Source organism: Myotis yumanensis, unplaced genomic scaffold (genome assembly GCF_028538775.1).
Source record: "Myotis yumanensis isolate MYYU_CA2020_CCGP unplaced genomic scaffold, mMyoYum1.0.hap1 SCAF_6, whole genome shotgun sequence".
NCBI lineage: Eukaryota > Metazoa > Chordata > Mammalia > Chiroptera > Vespertilionidae > Myotis > Myotis yumanensis.
In genome coordinates this window covers 88690665-88711188 of record NW_027223757.1, presented here as the reverse complement: position 1 = coordinate 88711188, position 20524 = coordinate 88690665, and the positions used below count along the sequence as shown (strand labels likewise).

The following is a 20524-nucleotide window of genomic DNA, read 5'->3' as shown; positions in this document are numbered from 1 at the left end:
AAAAGAACAACAAAGCTCAAAGTGAGTAGAAAAAGGGAATAATAAAAATCAGAGCAAAAGTAAAAGAAATAGAGTATAAGAAAACAATACAAAAAAATCAATAAAACGAAGAGCTGGCAAACCTTTTTAACCAGACTCATCAAGAAAAAAAGAGAGAGGATCCAAATAAATAAAATCAGAAATGAAAGAGGAGAACAACTGACACCAAAGAAATACAAAGGACTGTAAGAAAATATTACAAACATCAATGTGCCAACAAATTGAACAATCTGTTTGAAGTGGATAAATTCCTAGAAACATACAATCTTCCAAAACTGAACAGGAAGAATCAGAAAATCTAAATAGACCAATTACAACTAATGAAATTGAAACAGTAATAAAATTTTTAAAACTCCCAACAAACAAAAGTCCTGGACCAGATGGCGTCACAGGTGGATTTTATAAAACATTCAAAGAAAAACACCTATCTTTCTCAAACAATTTCAAAAAATTCAAGAGGAGAGGTGAAGGTTCACAAGCTCAGTTTACGAGGCCAGCAATATACTAATTTCCAAACCAGATAAAAGCACGACAAAGAAATAAAATTACAGGTCAATAGCCCTGATGAACATAGATGCTAAAACCCTCAACAAAATATTAGCAAACTGGATCCAGCAATACACCAAAAAGATCATACACTATGATCAAGTGGGATTTATTCTTAGGATGCAAGGTTGGTACAATACCTGCAAATCAATAAACATGCTACATGATCATCATATCAATAGGTGCAGAAAAAGCATTTGATAAAATTCATCATCCCTTTATGATTAAAAACTCTCAGGTAAGTGGAAATAGAGGGAACATACCTCCACATAATAAAGGCCATGTATAACAAACCCTCAGCCAACATCATACTTAATGGGCAAAAACAACAAGTGTTTCCATTAAGATCAGGAACAAGACAAGGATGTTTGCTCTGACAACTCTTATTCAACATAGTACTAGAAGTCCTAGCCACCGCAATCAGACAAGAAGAAATAAAAGGCATCCAAATTAGAAAGGAAGAATTAAAATTGTTATTATTTGCCAATGACATGTATTGAGAAAACCCTAAAGATTCAACAAAAAGACTACTAAAACTGATAAATGAGTTCAGTCAAGTAGTAGGATACAAAATAAGTATACAGAAATCTGTTACATTTCTATACACCATTAATAAACTATCATAAAGGGAAACTAAGAAAACAATCCCATTTTACTATTGCACTAAGGATGTAAAAGACCTATACCAAGAAAATTATAACTGAACAAAGAAACAGAAGAAGATACCAATAAGTGGACACATATACCACGTTCATGGATAATAGGAATTAACATCATTAAAATGTCCATACTACCCAAAGCAATCTATAGAATCAAGGCAATTCTTATCAAGATACCAAATGGCATATTTCACAAAACTAGAACTAATATTCCAAAACTGCATATGGAGTCCTAAACAGTTTGGCTCAGTGGTAGAGCAATGGCCCACACACCAAAGGGTCATCCGATTCCCACCAGGTCAAGGGCACATACCTATGTTGCAGGTACATCACAGGCCCTGGTTGGGGACCATGCAGGAGACAACCAATCAATGTGTCTCTCATATCTATGTTTTTCTTTCTCTCTTTCTCTTTCTCCCTCTCTCTCCCCCCACGCCTCACTCCTTTCCTCCCTTCCTTTGTCTCTCCCCCTCCTTCCCTCCCTTCTACTCTCTAAAAATCAATGAAAAAAATATCCTTGGGCAAGGATTAACAAACAAACAAGAAATATGGAACTACAAAAGACCCTGAATAACCACAGCAATCTTGAGAAAGGACGAAGTTGGAGGAATCATGTTACCTGATATCAAACTATACTGCAAGGCCATAGTAATCAAAAAAGCATAATACTGGCATAAAAACAGACATACAGAACAATGGAATAGAACAGAGAGCCCAGAAATAAACCCACATCTTTATGATCAATTAATATTTGACAAAGGAGGCAAGAATATACAATGGGGTAAACACAGCCTATTCAATAGATGGTGTTGGGAAAACTGGGCAGATACATGCAAAATAAATAAATAAACTAGACCACCTTTTTACACCATACACAAGAATACATTCAAAGTGGATTAAAGACTTGAATGTAAGACTCGAAACCATAAAATTCCTAGGAGAAATCATAGGCAATAAAATCTTGGACATTTCTCATAGCAACATTTTTCTGATATATCTCTTCGGGAAAGGGAAACAAAAGAAAAAATAAACAAATGGTACTACAAAATAAAAAATTTTTGGACAAAGAAAACCATGAACAAACTGAAAGACAACCCACTGAATGAGAGAACATATTTTCCCATGATACATCTGATAAGAGGTTATATCTAAAATTTATAAAGAACTCAGACAACACCAAAAAACAAACAAACAATCCACTTAAAAAATGGGCAAAGGGTTCATAGCAGCACAATTTACAATAGCTAAGATTTGGAAACAGCCTAAGTGCCCATCAGCAGATGAATGGATTAAAAAACTGTGGTACATTTACACAATGGAATACTATGCTGCTATAAAAAAAGAAAGAACTCTTACCATTTGCAACAGCATGGATGGACCTGGAGAGCATTATGCTAAGCGAAATAAGCCAGTCAGAGAAACGTAAATATCACATGATCTCACTCATTTGTGGACTATAATGAACAATATAACTAATGAACAAAAATAGATCCAGAGACACAGAATCATCAAATAGATGGTCAAACCTCAACGGGAAGGCATGGGAGGGGTGGTGGAGGAAGGGGATAAGAGATCAATCAAAGAGCTTGTATACATATAAGCATAACCAATGGACACAGACAATGGGGGGGGGGGTGTGAAGACTGGGGCTAGGGGTTGGGGGCAGGCTGGGAGAGGACAATGGGGGGAAAGGAGACATATGTAATACTTTCAACAATAAAGAATTGTTTTAAAAATGGGCAAAGGACCTGCATAGATAATTCTCCAAAGAGGACATACAGAAGGCCAGAAGACATGAAAAGATGCTCAACTTCACTAACCATCAGAGAAATGCAAATTAAAACCACAATGAAATATCACCTCACACCTGTCAGAATGGTTATCATCAATAAATCAACAAACAGCCCTAGCCAGTTTGGCTCAGTGGATAGAGCATCCACCCACAGAATGAAGAGTCTTGGATTCAATTCCGGACAAGGGTGCGTACCTCAGTTGTAAGCTCAATCCCCAGCTCCAGGTTGGGGCTCATGCAGGAGGCAACCAGTTGATGTGTTTCTCTCACATCCATATTTCTTTCCGTCTCTCCCCCTCCCTTCTATTCTTCCTAAAAATCAATGGGAAAATATCCTTGGTGAGGAAAGAGAGAAAGAGGGAGGGAGGGAGGGTCAACAAGTGTTGGTGAGGATGAACACTGTTGGTGGGAATGCAGACTGGTACAGCCACTGTGGAAAACAGTATGGAGTTTCCTCAAAAAATTAAAAATAAAACTACCTTATGACCCAGTGATTCCACTTCTGGGAATATATCCAAAGAAATCCAAAGTACTGATTCAAAAGAATATGTGCATCCCTATGTTCATTTCAGTGTTATTTACAACTAGAAGCTAGATGCACGAAATTCGTGCAAGAGTAGGCCTTTCTTTCCCTGGCTGCCGGCACCGGCTTCCCTCTGGCACCCGGGACCCAGGCTTCCTGCTGGCCACTGGCACTCGGGACCTGGGCTTCCCTCGCAGCCCTGGTTTCATCCAGAAGGTCATCAGGAAGGACGTCCTGTCTGATTAGCATATTACACTTTTATTATTATAGATAGCCAAATTTTGGAAGCCCAAGTGTCCATCAGTTAGATAAGTGGATAAAAAAGCTGTGATACATTTACACAATGGAACACTACTCAGCCATTAAAAAAAAAAATCTGCCCTAACCAGTTTGGCTCAGTGGATAGAGTGTCAGCCTGCGGACTGAAAGGTCCCAGGTTCGATTCCAGTCAAGGGCATGTACCTTGGTTGAGGGCACATCCCCAGTAGGAGGTGTGCAGGAAGCAGCTGATCGATGTTTCTCTCTCATCGATGTTTCTAACTCTCTATCCCGTTCCCTCTCTGTAAAAAATCAATAAAATATATATTTTTTTAAAAATATGACCCTTTGTCACAGCATGGATGGACCTGGAGAGTATTATGCTGAGTGAGAGCATAAGCTAATCAGAGAAAGACAAATATGATATGATTTCACTTATATGTGGTATCTAATGAACAAAATAACAAACAAAATAGAAATTGATGCATAAGAACAGATAGATGTCAGAGGGGAGTGAGTGGGGGTACTGGGTTAAAAAGGTGAAGTGATTAAGCAGAAAAAAACAAAACAAAACCCTCATAGACACAGATATCACTATGGTGATTACCTGAGAGTAGAAGAGGGTAAAGGGGGGATAAATAGTGATCTAAAGATACTTGCCTTTGGGTGGTGAACACACAATACAATATACAGGTGATATATACAAAATATGCATTATAGAACTATACACTTGAAACCTATATAATTTTATTAACCAATGTCACCCCAATAAATTTAATTTTTTAAAAAGAACCAGCAATAGAATCCTATATAATAAAGGCCTAATATGCAAATCAACCAAATGGCGGAACGACTGGAAGAACAACTGGTTGCTATGATGCACACTAACCACTAGGGGGCAGATGCTCAATGCAGGAACTGCCCCCAGCCCACAAGCCCAGGCCAGCTAAGGCGGGTGCCAGCGTGGCCCCCCACTGAGGGAGGCGACCGGCAGCAGCAGCAGCAGGGGGGCAGGCCCAGCAAGCAGGCTGTGCCAGACCAGGCCAAGGTGGGTGCCAGCGGGGGCCCCCGATCTCCCTGCCAGCCCCGCAGATTGGCCCTGATTGCCGGCCAGGCATAGGGACCCTATCCGTGCACGAATTTTGTGCACTGGGCCTCTAGTTATCATATATTAAAAAAAAAGATCAGCATTTGAACAGCACATGTTAAGCAAATAACTTTCATTAAGGAACAGAAAAACTTAGGCAAAAAGCTCTAGAAGCCCACATACCTTCAGATTAAGAAAATGGGCTTTTCCTGTAAAAACTGTCACACTTTCATGTTCCAAACTTAATCTTACCCCAAATCTTCCACTAACCCCCGTGAATAAGCAAATATTTGGTCTACCTTTCACCCTCTTTTGGTACACATATAAACTTCACTTATACTGAATGACAATAAACCCCATTAAAAAAAAGAGAGAGAGAATAATGTGGTTTTTTTTCTTCTGTTTTAGAACAAAAACTCTAAAGGGTAGTGGATGGGTCTTCTGTATTCTCTGCGCTCATACCCCTGGGATGCTACTGAATAATTGATTAGCTTATGATTAGACTGCTATCCTAAGTTTTGAACAACATTCATGGGCCAAATTTAATTCACATCTAATATTGAATTCTATCTCTTTAATCATGGACCACAATATGTATCAAGGCTCATCTCTGGTCCTCAGAATTGCATTAGTTGATTCTTTACCTAAAGTCATAATCTTGATATGTGACCAGCTCAGATGCAGCATCAACTTGGAATATTACTGACACAAATTAGGATAGCTCATCAAGAAAAGATACTAGACTGTCTTTATAAGAGAAGCAAGCCAACAATACAGACACCTGAGGAATATATATACTGACACAGAGGAGGAACTCTGTTCATACTTTATAAGCAGAATACTTCCTCATTTCTAAGAGGAAAAATAAATTATTATTAATAAATTTTTAATGTTATTAATGTTAGATTTCATTTAGTTGAAATGCCATCACATTACTTGACAAATATAAAATCATCAAATGTAGCAGAAATGCTATAATAAACAAAGGTCTGCAGTCCTTCCCCAAGTTTATAAATGAAGAAGCTTATGTTTTACTTGGCCAACAGGGTGGGGTCAGCTGCTGATGAGGAAACAAGATTCAGAAAACACTTCCTTTGCTGTGCTACACCCATGGGTAAATCTGAAGTAACGCATACACCCTGTGGGTGAGGTAGGTTTTAAATAATGGAAGAAGGTAGCTTTTTTAAGGATATTAAATGAAAGATGTTCCATGCAGACAAGATGGCAAGGGCAGAGTCTCTTGGTATTATCGGAAAAAATGTGAGATCGAAAAAGAAGCATGTTTTGAATACCAGAGAAGGGAAGACAATAATAAACAGTTTGGTATAGTCTTGTCATGTGAAATGTGTCTAAAATAAGATGATGCCTCCGCCCGACCGGTGTGGTTCAATAGTTGAGCATCAACCTATGAACCAGGAGATCAGTTTGATTCCTGGTCAGGGCACGTGCCCAGGGCATGCACAAGAGGCAGCTGATCAATGATTCATCATTGATGTTTCTATCTCTTTCTCCCTCTCCCTTTCTCTCTGAAATCAATAAAAATATATTTTAAAAAATAAATAAGTAATAAAATAAGTAAGATGTCTCCAAGGGACTGGGAAGTACTCACAGTTCTTCTGGATAAGATCTCGATAAATCATTTCAAGTCCCTGACACTCAAGCTTCTACACTGGAAAAGGGATGGGAGCGGTTAAGCTATATCCTGTGGTCCCTTCAAGTTCTAAAACTCTGTAACTAAACCATATATGTAGGAAACAATGATCTCCTATACTGCTGAAGTATAAACTGGTTCTGCTTTTTGAAGGTTTGGCAGAAGCTGTCAAATTTTTAAACATTCATTTCCTAAAACCCAGCAATTGTGCTTCTAGGAATATATAAGGTTATTAATTCAACATTGCATATAATAGGAAAAAGCTGGGGGAACTAAATGTCCATCGATATGGCAAGTGGAAAATAAATTATAATGCCTCCATACAGCACAGCCATTAATAAGAAGGGAATATGAATGTTCTGACCTGAGCTCTAAAACACAGTAAGTGAAAAAAGCAGGCTGTGACTGGATGTATATATTTAAGGGGGCACTTAAATATCTACAGAACTAATTAAGTAAATATATACCCGAAAAAAAGGACTACAAGGACACACACTGCACTGTTAGCAGCAGTAAGCTCCAGGGAGAGGGGTGGACTGAGGGGACAAAAGGAAATGAATGGAAAGTTTTATGTTTAAACTCAATGTACTTCTGAAATGTTTCCTTCTTTTAAAACAAGAATTTATTTATCTTTTATATAAATGACATTTCAAAAACTTTTAAGAAGTGGAAACTTTAAAAAGTGCTGAGATATTTATGTTACTAAAAAGACTTTTTAAAAACCAAAGGATGAAAACACTGATATACATCATCATTCATTTGTTACACTTTATTGAGAAGCAACATGAGCAGAAATCAGTGAACACTGATAAATAAATTTTTAGTAAATAACAGGTTTTTAGGAATTAGCAAAAAAATAAGCTAAAACACAAATTCCTAGAGAAAAGCAGTAACTAGATCTTTCTCACTGGTGTCCCACAAAAACAGCATTCAGTGAACAAATATTACATTGAAATAAAATGATCCAAGCGTAGATTGTAGACACAAATGTTGGTTCCATGCTGTTCTCAGGAACTGATTATAAAAATATATGTGCTCATCTTAAAACTATCTTTCAACGATTTATAATCAAATGTTTTCATTAAAAAGTTCTCCTTCCCTTTAATATTCAGCAGGTATTTGGTTTCCTGACTTCCATTTTACTAACCATGGTTATACTCCTGTATCACACTTTGTGTGTTTCTCCTATTTTTCAAATATTTTCAAACTTATAAAACTACTTAATTATTATGCAGCACCTTTCTTGTTTTTTTCAAGTCTCTAGTAATTTATGGTTTTTTTCAATATAAATTCTATAAATACTTCAGTGGTATGTAAGCAAACATTAACAGTATAATCCTGGGGAGTCAACATTCCCATAAAAATCTTTGATATATCACTAGTCTATTTGTCCATTTGTAAAAATATAAAACTCATGTTGATGTGCTTTTAGAGAGTGCAAAGGTTTGCATTATCAGAACAGAGGAAGGACAGAGCTGTCTGTTCTTTCTACACTTCTATGTTATTTAATGAGGATAAGCCTGTGTTGCTCTTTATTAGGGTTAGAACCCATGGGAAGTAAATGTTTAAGAATGGAAGTTCATGAAGGAAACAATTAAAATAGCTCAGTTCTGGGTATATTTGCTTTTCAGCTAATATTCAACTCAACAAACAATTGGCAAAGGCTTACTATGAGCCTACCTCCAGAAAAAATAAAGTAATATATCAGTGATGGCAAACCTTTGGAGCTCGGCGTGTCAGCATTTTGAAAAACCCTAACTTAATTCTGGTGCTGTGTCACATATAGAAATTTTTTGATATTTGCAACCATAGTAAAACAAAGACTTATATTTTTGATGTTTATTTTGTATATTTAAATGCCATTTAACAAAGAAAAATCAACCAAAAAAATGAGTTTGCGTGTCACCTCTGACACGCGTATCATAGGTTCGCCATCACTGTAATAGATAATGAGCATTATCCATAAATGCAAACTAAAAAAGTTAACTACTCTTCTCCTTGTGCCATAACACCTGTAACTTAAGAGCATCAAGCAAATGATCACTACAATTTTCTCTCCAATCTCACCACCTCCACAATTAACAAGAGATGGCATTCCAAAATCAAATTATTTATAAGCCTTAGGTTACTTAACTCTTTTCCACAGAAACAATGTTACAGTATCTGTTAACCAGCCACTATGGAAACTAACCACTACAGGTAAAACTACCAATATGGGAAAATGCTCAGTCTCAATTTGGGAAGAAACAAAGATACCCTGACTAACTCCAGAGCAATAAGAGAGAAATCTCTTCTCCACTAATCCCTGCTCACTGGGTCAGACCCAGGAATTACCACTCTGCCTTCTCATTTGATTTGCCTCATCTGCAGATTTTTGGCAGGTTTTTTGTGTGTGTGTTTGTGTGTGTGTGTGTGTGTGTGTTTTCCCTCTCTCTCTGGCTCCCTTAGCTGTAGAACAGAGAACTTTCCATCCACTTTTCTATCCCTTTGAAGCTGCACTGGCCAAAATAGTAGCTACTCACCATGTTTGGATATTGAGCACTTAAACTATGGCTAGTCCAAACTGAGACGTGCTGTAATTGTGAATACGCGTTGTCATTTCAGAGACTCAGTAAAATATCTCATTTACTTTTTCATATTGAGTACATGTTGAAAAGATATTTTAGATATACTGGACTTAATAAAAGTATTTTTAAAATAATCTTACCTGTTTTTTTCTTCAGCATGGTTACTAGAAAAATTTTAATTACAAACATGGCTTGTATTTATAGCTCACATTATATGTCCATTGGACAGCATTGCTTTCAAGATGTCTTAGGAAAGGCAGTAAAGAGACCCAAAGTCACACTGCCTGAATTTGAATCTAAGCACCACCATTTACTATTGTGTAACCTTTGATTTAACCTCTTTCTAAACCTCTGTTTTCTCTTCTGTAAAATGTGGTAATAATAAAATGCTACCCCAGAGGGCTACTGGTAAAATTAAATGAGGTAACGTAAAGCAATTACTATGGTGTCTGACAATAAATGTATAAGTAGTAACCACTACTATCACTATTACACCAACAATTATACTATTACTAGAGGCCCATGCACAAAAATTTGTGCACTGGAGGGGGGGTCCCTCAGCCCAGCCTGCCCCCTATCACATACTGGGATCCCTCAGGGGATGCCCTATTCCCTGCTCCCTGCTCCCCTTGGGGAGCGGGCCTAAGCCACAGTCTGGCCTCCCTTTGTGGGAGGCAACTGGGCTGATAAGGGGAAGGCACCAGCCCCATCACCCGCCTGTTGCAGCACTGCCAGTCACCGCAGCCACCAAGGTGTTTTCATCAATACGGATTCCAGTCCCTTCACCATCAAAAAATGACAACTTTCTTTAGGCATTTTCAAGATGTGTCTTTCATAGGATATGACATTTCTTTCTTTCTTTCTTTTTTTATCCTTACCTGAGGATATGTTTCCATTGATTTTTAGAGAATGTGGAAGAGAAAGGGAAAGACAAAGAGAAACATCAAAGTGAGAGGAACACTTTGATTGGTTGCCTCCTGCATGAGCCCTGACCTGGGCCCGTGCCAGGGAGGAGCCAGCAACCTAGGTACATTCCCCTAGTCAGAATTGAACCCAGACCCAGCCGTGGGCAGGCCAGGCCGAGGCATTATCCACTGAGCAAAACCAGCTAGGGCAGGATAGGACATTTCTTAGCCCTCCAGCAGCAGACCTTACTTTACTTTTTTTCTCTAGGAGTGTGGTAAAAAACCCTAGATCACCTTATTGGATTCTTATTACCCAAGTTACTAAGAATATTACCAGTGGCATACAGGGAGCTTAGCCAATGAGCAGTCAGAAAAGGTATTTCCTCTGTAGTTCACACCAATTGCCGGCTCAGCCCCTGCCTAGGCCGAACGCCTGTGCCCGAGGCATTAGGCCTGGGCAGGGGACCCCCAACTCTGCCCCTGCTCCCCGAGATCGTTGGCTTTAACCCTGCGCAGGCCTAACGCCTCTGACCAAGGTGTTAGGCCTGGGCAGGGGACCCCCAGCTCCCTGCGATTGCCGGCTCCACCCCTGCTCCCCACCGTCACCGGCTCCACCCCTGCTCCCCGTGATTGCAGGCTCTGCCCCTGCCCAGGCCTAACGCCTTTGGCCAAGGCAGTAGGCCTGGGCAGGGGACCCCCAACTCTGCCCCTGCTCCCCGCGATCGCTGGCTTCGCTCCTGCCCAGGCCTAACGCCTCTGGCCAAGGCTTAGGCTTGGGCAGAGGACACCCAGCTCCCCGCAATTGCCGGCTCCATCCCTGCTCCCCACCATCACTGGCTCCGCCCCTGCTCCCCGTGATCGCCAGCTCCACCTCTGCCCAGGCCTAACGCCTATGGCCGAGGCGTTAGGCCTAGACACGGGAACTCCAGCTCCGCGCCATCGCGGGCTCCACCCCTGCTCCCAGTGATCGCCGGCTCTGCCTCTGCCCAGGCCTAACTCCTCAAGGCGTTAGGCTTGGGCAGGGGACCTCTCAGCTCTGATTGCAGGCTCCATCACTGCTGGGCACCTACGTATGCAAGTTAACCGCCATCTTTGTTTGGTTAATTTGCATACTTGTCCGATTGGCTGGTGGGTGTGGTGAAGGTACGGTCAATTTGCATGTTTGTCTATTATTAGGTAAGATTACGATTTGCATGATGAAGAAAAGGTCAAAGACACAAGTGGGCAGAAAGAAAAGATGGACATAGGATACAAGTATAGTCATTCAAGAGAGAATGCTCTATTTAAATTCAAAGGTTCAGACCCATTAAGGAACAAGTCCACTGTGCCATACAGGTAAAGAACTAACTCGAGGCTGGCATCAGGTCCCAAGACACAGCCTAAATGGAGACCTGCATTACTCAGTGAGAATGTGGAACTATATGATAAAGGGCATCGCCACACCTGTAGCAGTGTAAAGAACCTTAGCCTCGACCAGTGATGGCGAACCTATGACACGCGTGTCAGAGGTGACACGTGAACTCATTTTTTTGGTTGATTTTTCTTTGTTCAATGGCATTTAAATATATAAAATAAATATCAAAAATATAAGTCTTTGTTTTACTATGGTTGCAAATATCAAAAAATTTCTATATGTGACACGGCACCAGAGTTAAGTTAGGGTTTTTCAAAATGCTGACACGCCGAGCTCAAAAAGTTCGCCATCACTGGCCTAGACTCTGGGAGACATGGAACTGCTGACAGTGTTAACGAGTCAACTCTCCACTTTGGCTACTGGTAACCTCCTTTTGTAAATGAGAAGAAATGGCTAAAAACTCTCTGAAGTGCCCAATCTCCTCTCCTCTTTCCCAAAAGGGTTGCAGAACAAGAACAGCTACATAAGAGTAACACCACCACCATCATAAAAACAACAGCTTAGGCACAGACACTGCCTTCCCTTGTGCAATCCATAGTGAAGGCCAGGGATCTAGAGTCATTGGCTTTGCTGAGATGTCACTATCTTTTCTCATATAACCACAGCTTTTACTACTGGAACTATCTTTTTAAAATATATTTTTCTGTTGATTTCGGACAGGAAGGGAGAGAGAGAGATTGGAACATCAATGATGAGAGAGAATCATTGATCAACTACCTCCTGCACATGCCCCATGGGGGATCAAGTCCATAACCCTGGTATGTGCTCTGACCAGGAATCAAACTGTAATCTCTGGGTTCATAGGTCGAATTTCAACCACTGAGTCACGCCAGCTGGGCTAGAACTTCTTATATTCCCCTGGTCTGCCTAATTCTGCCTCCTTTTTTAAGGCTCAGAACAGACTCCATGCCCTTCAGCAAGAGCCTTCACTGATGCTGCCAATCTGTCAGGTGTCCTTATTATGCTCTGGAATCAGTTTGTGGCCCTCTATCACTGACCACCAGGGGGCAGCTTATGCTGTACTTGATTTCGTTACTGACTTGTCTTGTTGGGAAGTAAGCTCCCAAAGGAAAATTACCATGACACAGTGGCTATACGTATTTAACAAACACTGAATTAATATCTTACTCATCTTTATATTCCCAGAATCTAATATAGTGTCTGGCATATTTAAGTCCTCAAAACTAACCAAAAAGTCCATATAGATATTAATGGACTTCACTGAATTCCAGATCCCTATATCTCACTGCCTACTTTACATCTTTACTAGGTTACTTGAAAGATATTTCAAAACTCACTTCATTCTCTCTACAACCTCTCTCCCACTAACAGCCTGTCCTCATGCAATGTGCCCCAGCTCAGTGAATCTAATTATGAAAACCAGATGACACCTCCCTCAACCTCACTTCCCAAACCTAATCCACCAGCAACTCTTTTGATTTTACCTCCTAAATGAGCTCTCAGATTAATTTACTTCTTGGCAACTCCTATGCTACCATTCTAGTCCACACCACCGTTGTCTCTCACTTGGACAATCACTTAGCTCCTAACTGACCTCCCTGTTTCCACTCCAAATTGTCGTCCAACCAGCATCCAGACTGAATCTGTCAAATTATAAAACTGATTATGGACAGTTTCCCTCAACCCCTCCCTCTATAACTCTCAACCCCTGGAATGACTTCCTAAGGCTCTTAATATCCTATCTAATAAAGAGGGAATGTGCTAACTGAGCCTCAAGCCATCACAAAGATGGCAGTGCCTACAGCCAATAAGGAGGGAATATGCTAATTGACTGCCCCGCCCTCAAAGATGGCGGCGCCCACAGCAATAAGGAGGGAGTATGCTAACTGACTACCCGCCCTCAAAGATAGCAGTGCCCACAGCCAATAAGGAGGGACTATGCTAATTAACTGCCACGCCCTCAAAGATGGCAGCACCCACAGCCACAAGATGGCGGCGCCCAGTCCCCTCAGCCCCACCAGGGCACCTGCCTCCAGATCTCCCAGTCCCCTCAGCCCCCCAGCCACCCAGGGCCGCCCGAGGCGCAGGTAACTAGGGCTGGCCGAGGCTTGAGCTGCCAGCAATGGCAGCAGCAGAGGTGTGATGGGGGCGTCGCCTTCCCCTGATCACCAAGTCGCCTCCCGCCCCTGAGGGCTCCCGGACTATGAGACGGGGCAGGCCGGGCTGAAGGACACCCCCTCCAGTGCATGAATTTTCATGCACCAGGCCGCTAGTCTATATATAAAAGGCTAACCATCTGACCAGTCACTATGACGCGCACTGACCACCAGGGGGAAGACGCTCAATGCAGGAGCTGCCATGACATACACAGAGAAACGGCACCACGTACCTGGAGGCACCCACAAAGCAACACTCAGCTTCCCCCAAGTGGGACAGAGGCCCTGCCACCACCCCAGAGTGACAGCCCTCCAAATCGCAGCCAACACTGCCAAGACCCCATGGCGCAAAATGCAGCCCACAGCCCAGCCCAGCCCAGAAACAGTGGCTATGGGCGCCAGGTAATGACATCACATAGCAATGCCTGGCTTCCTCTCCCTAGTGACTAGCCTCCTTGGATTTTCTTCCGACCAGGAACACAACTTGCTTGATAGCCAGGTGCAAACATTTTACACTGTAACCAAATGTCTGTGAAGTGTTTTCCCTCATCTCATTTGATCCTCACCAAAGTCCTGGAGTAGGTAGATAGGAGACTCGATGGAATCCTATTTTCTTTTCATTAGCCGGAAAACAAGATTTAGAAAGCTTAGAAACTTGGCCCAACTGAAAAGAGGTAAATGGTGGACCTTGAAAATGACTTCAGGTTTTCTCGCCGCACAGAATATAGTCAAACACCGCTGCAGTTAAATATTTTACCCTTTGTTCTCCCTGTGTGATCTACAATAATAATCTGCTTCATGTTGATATTTACTGCTATATTGCTGACAATTACCTGAAAGAGAAGTTGGGGTGCTTCACTGGGCTGGAAAAAGTTCAGCTACATCAGAAAGCAGGTCTAATTAAGCAAGTTTATTCTATATAAATATATAAAAGGCTAAGTTGACTCGCGCATGTACGATACATATAAAGCTCTCGCTGGCACCAGTAGCACACATGTGTTTCATCTGTCATTGTCAATCGTGAATTTGATTGACACTTCTATTATAGAGAAAAGACGAACAGCGATATTAAAATATATCTTCTAATTAATTTCCTTTCATTGTGCACGAATTTGTGCACCAGGCCACTAGTAAAAGAATAACAGAAAAAACATTTCACTGGGCCTTCAAGGCTTGAGGAATCTGGCTCCTGACTCCACAGTCATTTTCCCTAATGTTCCCTGGCACTTGACAAGCTCCCTTGTTCCACTTAGCCTTGGCATGAGTTGTTCCCCTTGCTGGGACCACCCTTCCTCTTTCCACTTTCCATCCTCCAGGTGCAACTTATGTGCCATATCCTCAAGCAGTCGTCCTTGACCTCAGTCTAGCCAGGATCCCTTGTTGTCTGCACTCATGTGGCTGACTGCTGTATTCATTTCCTTCATAGAGTTCATCTCTTTGCATTTATACATTTCCCCATCTGAGAGGCCATTTTTCAACACAAATATTTTGAAAATGTAAATCAGATCCGTCACTCCATTGCTTAAAACCCTTCAGTGCCTTCCTATCTCACTTTAAAGAAAAATCATACTCTTACCAAGGCTTACAGAGCTCTGCATGAGTGGTCACCCAATCACCTCCTTAAACTCATCCCCTACCTCTCTCCTGCACATTCTGCTCCAGCCACACTAGCCTTTCTGTTCCTTAACACAGACAAGCTTATCCCTGAACTCAGGATCCTTATAATTGCCTTCTCTCGGCCAGATGTTTTGTTCTCAAGAGTCTACAGTACGACATAAGACACTGGGGGGTAGGGGAGGCCAGGGGATTGTGAAGGGCAGGGAAATAAAGGAGGCATATGTAATACTCTTTGTAATACTTTAAGCAATAAAACAATAAAAAAAATGAATGTCTACTATTAAACACACACACACACACACACACACACAAGAGTCCACAGTACTAGCTACCCACCATTCAAGTCTCTGCTCCCTGACCACCCTACCTAAAAGAACTCCCACCCCACCCGACTTCTAACCATCTACTTTTTTTATTTTCTTCACTGCACTTATCACTAGAAAATAACCTCTGGAAGGTAATCTGCCCTGTTTATCTCAATACCTAGAAAACTACCTGGTACACAATAGGTACTGATACCTGTATGAATGCGTAAAGTAGGTAGTGAGGTCCTATTTCCAAAAACTGCAATGTACTGACATACATAAGAGATACGGGTATGAAGATTTCATAGTAGTGGCTGCAGTGGGCAGAATTCCAAGACAGTCTCATGATTTCCACCTCTGGTATAAACATCCTGTATAACCCCCTCCTCTTTAGTGTGGGCAGTACCTGTTAATATGGGAAAGTCACTCATATGATTTAGGCTTGTATTTATAGCTCACATTATGTTTCCACTGGAAAGCTGACTAGAGAGATTTTTCTACTGGCTTTGAATGAGTTACCATGTTGTGAGAGGGTCACGTGGTTAGGATCTGAAAGCGGCCTCTAGGAACTAAGAGTAACCCCCAGCTGATAGCCAGCAAGAAAATGAGGACCTTAGTCATATCATCGCAAGGAAAAGAACTCTGCCAACCACCAATAATCTTGGTGGATGACCCTGAGCCTCAGATGAGATCATAGCCACTGCAGACACCTTGATTTCAGCCTGGTGAGACCCTCAGCAAACAATATAGCTACACCATGCGTGGACTTCTGACCTACAGAAACTGTGAGATAATATATGACTACTGTTTTGAGCTGTACATTTATAGTACACTGTTAGACAGTAATAGAAAACTAATACAATGGCCATCAACCCTATCATATCCAAAGCTCACTTTTTATAACAAGTATCTTGTCCCCCGACCCCCTTACTATTCTGCAATAAAATTCATAGATTGAGAACCTACAGCCTATTTTTAAAATACACTGGCTATAGCCCTGGTTGGTGGTTCAGCTGGCTGAAGCGTCATCCCATGCACCAAAGGGTTGTGGGCTGGATTCCAGGTCAGATGTGTTTCTGTTGAGAAATCATTTGATAATCTAATGGGAGATCCCTTGTATGTAACTTTCTGTCTCTCTCTTGCAGCCTGTAAGTTTCTCTCTTTGTCCTGAACATTTGCCATGGTAATTATGATGTGTCTTGGTGTGGGTCTTTTCGGGTTCACCTTGTTTGGGACTCTCTGTGCTTGTGTGACTTTTTTCTTCCCCACCTCAGGGAAGTTTTCTGATATTATTTCTTCAAATAGGTTTTCTAATCCTTGTTCCTCTTTCTGTTGTTCTGACACCCCTATTATTTGTATGTTGTTTCGTTTCATGTTGTCCCAAAGCTCCCTTAGGCTCTCCTCCTGTCTTTTAATTTTTTTCTCCAATTGCAGTACAGTTTGGGTGTGTTTTGCTTCCTTGTCTTCTAATTCACTAATTCGGTCCTCCGCTTCTCCTAGTCTACTGTTGATGCTTTCAGTGGTGTTTTTTATTCCAGCTATATCGCTCTTCATTTCTTCTTGGGTCTTACTTAACACTTGGAGTGCGGGAAACGAGTTAAGTCGGCTCGCGTGAATTGCGCGTACTCCGCGGGAGCCGTCTTTAACTCGGTTCATATAGATTTGCAGTGGAGTGCGGGAAACGTGTAAACTCGGGCCGATTGTAACTGCGTATTACCAAATATTTGTTTGTAATCCACCCTTTTGGTGGATGGAACAAAACCAAAAGACAGAGCCATCTTATATTTTGGCGGGAAATTCACCCGCACTCCAAGTGTTAAGTTGTTGATTTTTTCATCTGTTTCTTCTAGCTTCTTGCTTATGTTATTGATTTTTTCCTCCATCCGGTTTATGCACTCTAGGACCCTTATTCTGAATTCTTTTTCTGTCATGTTGCATGCCTCTGTATCACTTAGCTGCTTTTCTGGCGAGTCCTCCTTTTCTTTTCTTTTTTTTTTTTTTTTAAATATATTTTATTGATTTTTTACAGAGAGGAAGGGAGAGAGATAGAGAGTTAGAAACATCGATGAGAGAGAAACATCGACCAGCTGCCTCCTGCACATCTCCCACTGGGGATGTGCCCGCAACCCAGGTACATGCCCTTGACCGGAATCGAATCTGGGACCTCTCAGTCCACAGGCCGACGCTCTATCCACTGAGCCAAACCGGTTTCAGCGCGAGTCCTCCTTTTCTTTCCTTTGGGGGTTTTTTTGTCTACCCATGTTTGATCTCACTGACATATCTAGATGTTGAGTCGTTCAGTGGCTGCTCCCTGGGTGGCAGTGGCTGCTCACTGGGTGGCAGTGGCTCCCCGGGCTGTGGTTGCTCCTTGGGCGGTTGTGGTAGCAGCTGCTCCTCCGTTGGTAGCAGGTCCTCTGGTGGGTGCTGTTCACAGCTGTGGTGGCTCTTCTGGCTGGTGGAGGGAGGCTTCACACACAGTAACTGTTCCCCAGACGGAGCGTGTGGTGATCAGGAGGCCGCTGTTGCTTGGATCTTTGGGGGAAGTCTAACCTTTCCGTGGGAAGAAGCAGGGCTCGTTTGAGTTCATGTAGTTGCGCTGCTTGAGAGCCGTTGCCTCCAGGTTAGTAGCCGATCTCTGGATGCCAGTAACAGCCACTCAAGATGGTGCGGTCTCACGGCTGAGCCGGCGCCCCGGGGGAGGTTTCAGCCTCAATCTCTAACCGTCCCCTTTTTCTAGGAGTTCTCTGTCTTTCCTGGCTGCAAACTGTCTCTCAGCTGAATCTCCTCTGCTTATTTGGGCTGTATGTTAGCCGTTTCAGCTGCTCGCCCTTATCTGCTCCGGGACAAAGAACCGACACGTCCGTCTAAACCTCCACCATTTTTCCTAGCCTGTGCTGCGTTCTTTCTGGGTCCTCTTGGAGGATGGGGTCAGATTTCTGTGGGCAGGAACTTCATCTGTCTTGTTCAACAGTTTGTGTCCAGCACCAAGATCAGTGTGTCAGCCTTAGAGTTGAACTACTTTTGCAAGCAGGTAATCTCTTCCACTCTCTCTAAAACAATCAAAAAGAACATATCTTCGGGTGAGGACTAACAAAAAATATATTTTTTATAAAATACATTGGCCCTGGACAGTTTGGCTCCGTGGATAGAGCATCAGCCTGCAGACTGAAGGGTTCTGCGTTCCATTCCCAGTCAGGGCACATGCCCAGGTTGCGGGCTCGATCCCCAGTGGGGGGCATGCAGGAGGCAGCCAATCAATGATTCTCTCTCATCATTGATGTTTCTATCTCTTTCTCCCTCTCCCTTCCTTGCTGAAATCAATAAAAATATTAAAAATATATATATTGGCTATAAGGGAGAAATCAAAAGAAAATAATTAATAAAATAATATATAACTCAAACACCTTAGAAAACAAAAATGTCTCTATAAATTTCCAAAATGCCCTCCAAGGGAAGACTGCATTCATTGAAAACCTCTGCTTGCCACAATCAATGTATCTAGAATACAGTGGCTCCAAATCACAAGAAACTTTATCTTGTATTAACCTAGTATTTGCTAATTTTGTTTCCTTTTATATCATTGTTGTAAAGTATGTATTTCAAACACACATTAGCATGATATTTTTATCCTAACCTTTTCCAAAATGGACTTAAGGTTTGAAGCCTCATAATTTCCTTTTTCCCTCCTCCTCAATTATTAAGTACTCACTGGGCACATAATATGGTTCCTTGAAATTAATTTTCACAATCAAATAGAGCTTTAAAGCTTCTATTCCATTTCCCAACTCTCGTTTTTCAGATGTGAACAGAGAATCGCCATCATCTAGTGGCTCATTATACACACTATAAAATATTTCATCCCAGCTGTGAAGTCGGCCATTATAAATACATTTTGTTGCTTTAATCAAGATTTATGATAATATAATAATGTAATTTTTAAAGGCCACATGCCAAAGTACTTCTTAAATTAATAAAAATACTTAGCACTTAATCCATAACACACTTTAAAATCATCTCACAATCTTGCAGGTAGCTATTTGCCCACGTGCCCAGGGCTAGTAACAACTGATGGAAAGCCTGTCACCGAGCCTATTTTCTTGATTTATTTTACAGAAGCCTTCTAAGCCCACATACATAATGAGTACTCACTTTGTGATGGGAAAATAAATTATTTAGCCTGGACAATTTGACAGTGTTGCTATTAAGTTATTAATTCACTAGGTGGGTAGGGGTGAGGGGGTTTAAATAGTCTTTTTCTCATGGCCAAAAAAAAAAAAACCCCACTATTAACAATCACAGATTCCTAGAACCCTAGAGCTGGACAGGACTTAAGGATCATACCACAGCTTTTTACAGATGAGGAAATTTAAGTCCAAGGTCACAGTCATCAGTGGTATATAGAACTTGGGATAAGGAAAGATAAGGCTAGAGACTCTGGATTTCCTTACTTAGAAAATGGGGAAAACCTCACCCCCAATAGGGTTGCTATAAGGATGAGAAAAAATATATAATAAAACACATGAAAGGACATTTAACAATGCCTGATACTTAACTGCCATTGCATAACTATCATTTTCCTTCTCAGGGTTTCCCCACTCCCTTTAACTCCCATCACTCTTCCTTTTTTCTTTCCTTCCTCCCTCCCTCCCTCCCTTCCTCCCTCCCTCCCTCCCTTCCTTCCTTCCTTAAAGGCTCAGTGGGACACTACTGAGGAAGCAGCTGACCCCAACTCTCAAGAATTGAGTCTACACTCCCCAAAGTTTTCAAAGTTTTTACACTTGTTGGGTGAGTCCAAACCAGCTTCCCCAAGATTGAGAGTCTGCAGAGTATACTCTGCATACCTTGTGCTTCACAAATCATAACTGGAATACCCAAGATTCATTTTCCTTCCTTACCTTCTTGGATCTCTCTGTACCATGTGACACTCATGAACACGCCCATCTTGAAACTTTACGCCCCTAGCCTCTGTGATACTCTCCTCTCCTGGTTCTCCTTTTACCTCTATGAGTCTCTTCTTTCTCTTTTACTGTCTCTTTTAAGAGTT

The 20524-nt window shown here is 41.6% G+C and overlaps 1 protein-coding gene across 4 annotated transcripts in view; it reads right to left on the bottom strand.

Annotated features, from left to right (window-relative positions):
- The window catches only part of BTBD9 (BTB domain containing 9), a 431208-nt gene that overhangs the window by 388862 nt on the left and 21822 nt on the right, over positions 1–20524 (bottom strand). The window contains exon 1 of one of the 4 annotated variants that reach the window (XM_070418648.1): positions 16447–16462. The exons of the other annotated variants lie outside the window; for them this stretch is intronic. The gene's annotated coding sequence lies outside the window, so the exon portion shown is untranslated. Of the gene's footprint in view, positions 1–16446; positions 16463–20524 lie in introns of those variants that run through there. 4 annotated transcript variants of the gene reach the window in all.